General features: G+C 38.1%; 1 pseudogene; it reads right to left on the bottom strand.

Moving 5' to 3' along the window:
• Positions 1 to 280: 280 nt before the first annotated feature.
• LOC114501341 lies at positions 281 to 3,143 on the bottom strand (annotated as a pseudogene).
• Between the last annotated feature and the right edge of the window lie 1,005 nt (positions 3,144 to 4,148).

Here is a 4,148-nt window from a genome sequence, read left to right as displayed (position 1 = left end):
TTGAAATTTTCCGGGAAGAAATTCTATTTTTCCATTGGCTCTGAATCTGAGAGGATGTGAAGTTGTAGCTTTTATGTGGGGTGGGGAGAAATCACATAGAAAGAGCTCATGATAAAGCCAATTCAGTGAAAAGTAGAACTGAGAAATGAAAAGCAACCAAATCCTAATGACATTATTGAAGCCTTTGGCTATAGCCCCCCAAAAGGAAGATATACCCTAAAATTTAAGTTACACTAATCACTAAATTTCCTTTTTTGTTTTTATTTTTGTTTGTTTTTTTATGCTCTAAAGGATAATTTTATTTGAACCTATTAATTTCTTTTTACTCATAATTACAAAGATAAAGCAACATAAAATATTAAGGAAAGGGAGGCTGGTCTTCATAATTTTGCATCTCCAAGTTTTTACTGATATAGCAATACTTTCAAGCATGGAGCTTCTCAAAGATGAATTATGACAACAAGAAGAAAAATTTTATTTCAAACAGGTTTGGTGGCACATGTGCTACAGCAAAAGCTGGTTGTAGCAAACAGTTTCATTTCAAACCTGCACTGATATATAAATTAGACATGATTTGGGCATGATCAATTTCTGGTAGATTCAATCCAACAGTTTTTACACATATTGTAGACCCTAATTCACTACTGGAGGTTATATTTCCATCACCAAAAGGAGGAGAGTAACAACTGCTAAGGTGAAATGTCTCCCCAGGATTGCTTTGAAAATATACTCTCAAGTCATTAACAGAAAATCTGACTTAATCCAAATTCATCGATCATCATCTACTGTGGGCTTTATAGTCACTCCTCTTCTTATTTGACCTCAACCAATTAAATGCCAGTATTTCTCAACTCTTCACCTCAGGGCATTTTTTTTCTCCTATTTCTATGCACACAGGATTAGTCAGAATGATTCTGCCCAAATCAATCTTGACTGCACTGACTCTTCCTCTAGCCAACAGGGACCCTATGTTCACCATGGGCACTTCATTCTTAGACAACTTTTGCACCCTTGCTGCCTTTTGTTCACCTAGAAGCTGTCTAAGCAGGAAATGGATTTTCAATTTTGTGAAGATCTCAGGTAAAGCTCCAACTGCACCAAGTACCTGCCCCACCATTCTGTCAGCCTGGCACAACGTGGGGTTGATTTTTGTTCCAACTCTGGTAAGACCTCCTGGAGCAGCATACTGAAGATCATTATGTTCTGCAAACAGTGATACAATTTTGGAAAAGATTGGTTTACACATGAGTTTTCCTTCATTATCTTTGGAAACAATACCAGGTCTGACTTTTATCTCCTGGCCCACCTTTACCACTCCTTTTAGAACACTCCCACCAGCTATACCATCCTTAAGGTCATCGACTTCACGGCCAGGTTTATTGACATCAAAGAATCTAATAACAATAAATTGGGGTTCTGAAGTAAAATCTCTTGGGGTACTGGAATTTTCTTTACTGTGTATTCACAGACAACTTCAATATTGTATTTCAGCTGAGCAGAAATTGAAATAATAGGAACACCTTCTGCTACTGTACCTTATACAAATGCAAGGATCTGTTCACACTGTACTTTAGCCTGGCTTTCTTTTACCAAATCAATTTTATTTTGTAGAATCAAAATATGCTTCAGTTTTATTATTTCTATAGCAGCCAGGTGTTCAGAAGTCTGAGGCTGAAGACAAGACTCATTACTAAACTATCTACAGAAGAGCTGTATCCATCACTGCTGCACCATTCAGCGTAGTTGCCATCAAAATATCATGGCCAGGACAAGCAACAAAGGAAACATGTCTGACTAATTTGAAGTTCCCTTTGGTCCCTGGAATGTCTGTAGGAAACTCATCAGGTGTACTACTTCCACAGGATCTATAACATTCTGAGGACAGCTTGGGTCATCAAATTTATAAATCTTAGCATTAGCATATCTAAGCTTGATTGTAATATTTCTTTCTAGTTCACTTTTGAACCTGACAGTGTGAACTCCAGAAGTAGCTTTTACAACTGTGGATTTCCCATGAGCTACACAACCAACTGTACCTATCTTAATTGTGGTTTGTCTGCTGATGACTTCATGTGAAAGTGGCATCAATTTGGTAACATCCAAGAAAGTGAGATCCTGGCAAGAAAGATACAGCTGACCAAGAGTCATGCCAGCCACTATCTTGTCTGGAGAGGAAAGAAGTCCTTCCTTTTATTGTTTAATAACTTCACTTGAGTTGAGTTTTCTGTCACTTGCAACCAAAAGAGTACTAACTGATACATACATAAATTCTAAATTATATGGTACCTAGTCTAAATGTTTTCTTCATCCCAATTCTTTTCCTTAAAAAAAATTTTTTATTGAATTTATTGGGGTGACATTGGTTAATTAAATTATACAGGTTTCAAATGTACAATTCTATAAAACATCATCCGTATATTGTATTGTGTGTTCACCACCCAAAATCAAGTGTCCTTCCATCATCACGTATCTCCCCTTTACCCTGTTCTTCCTCCCCCGCCCCCCTTTCCCTTGGTAATCACCACACTGCTGTCTGTGTCTATAAGAGTGTTTTTTGGCTTAATCCCTTTACCTTTTCACCCAGCCCCTTGAGCCCCTTCCCTCTGACAGCTGTCAGTCTGTTCTCTAAGTCTATGAGTATGTTAATAATTTGTTTGTTTATTGTGTTCATTAGATTCTACATATAAGTGAAATCGTATGATATGTACCCCTGTGTTCATTGCAGCATTATTTACGATAGCCAAGATTTGGAAACAGCCCCAGTGTCCATCAGTAGATGAGTGGATTAAAAAAGCTGTGGTAAATTTACACAATGGAATACTGCTCAGCCTTAAAAAGTGAACCTTACCTTTTTCGACAGCATGCATAGACCTGGAAAGTATTGTGCTAAGTGAAATAAGCCAGTCAGAGAAAGACAAATACCATATGATTTTAATTACACGTGGAATCAATGAACAATATAAACAAACTAAGTGTTCTGGTTGAGAGAGACTAAGGAGCACAGCCAGGGCAGGGCCAGTCAGGGAAGACTTTATGAATAAAATGGAGCGTGAATGTCAGAAAGAGATAAGGAGAGAGAAAAAAGAGAAAGTCCCTTCATGATGTTGACAACTCCTTCCTCCCCCAAACTCACCTCTTGCCATTCTCCTCAGCATCACCTTCCAGCCATACTCGTCCTCTAAGTTTCTGAAATATCATGGCCCAAAGAACTTTCTATGATCATGGAAATGTCTTTCTGCATTATCCAGTTGTCTGTTGGTGTCCACCAACCACATGCAACTATTGAGTACCTGAAATATGACTAGTGCAACTGCGGAAAGGAATTTTTCCTTTTCATTTTAATTTTAATAGCCACATGTGTTAAATGGCTAACATACTGGGCAGTGCAGTTCTAGAGTGTACTCAGATTTTCTCATGTTAAGGCCTTCTGTTGTATGCAAAATTACCTTGTAAACCTTACAAATAAATATATATATACACATATGTGTGTATATATATGTATACACACACATATTTCATAGCAATTATTTTTTTATTGTTACTCTATTGCAGTTGTCCCAATTTTCCCCCCTTTGCCCTCCTCCACCCAGCCTGTCCCTCACTTCCACAGTCAATCCCCACACCATTGTCCATGTCCATGGGTCATTTGCATAGTCCTTTCCCTTTCTTTCCACCATTATCTGCTTCCTCCCTCCCTCCCCTCTGGCCACGGTAATCTGTTCCATGTTTCCATGTCTCTGGTTCTATTTTACTCATCAGCTTATTTTGTCCATTAAATCGCTCTTATAAGTGAGATCATATGGTATTTGTCTTTCACTAACTGGCTTATTTCACTTAGTATAATGTTCTCCAGTTCTACCCATGCTGTTGCAAAAGGTAGGAGCTCCTTCTTTCTTTCTGCTGCATTGAATTTCATTGTGTAAACATACCACAGTTTTCCAATCCACTCATCTACTGTTGGGCAAGAATGCTGTTTCCAGCACTTGACTATTGTAAATAGCGCTGCTATGAACATAGGGATACATAGGTTATTTTGAATTGGTCTTTCCAGATTCTTAGGGTATATTCCCAGCAGTGGAATTGCTGGGTCAAAAGGCAGTTCCATTTTTAGATTTTCAAGGAAATCTCAAAAAACCATTTTCCACAGT

The sequence above is a fragment of the Phyllostomus discolor genome, chromosome 7 (genome assembly GCF_004126475.2).
Source record: "Phyllostomus discolor isolate MPI-MPIP mPhyDis1 chromosome 7, mPhyDis1.pri.v3, whole genome shotgun sequence".
Taxonomy (NCBI): Eukaryota; Metazoa; Chordata; class Mammalia; order Chiroptera; family Phyllostomidae; genus Phyllostomus; species Phyllostomus discolor.
This window is presented reverse-complemented; position numbering and strand designations above follow the sequence as displayed.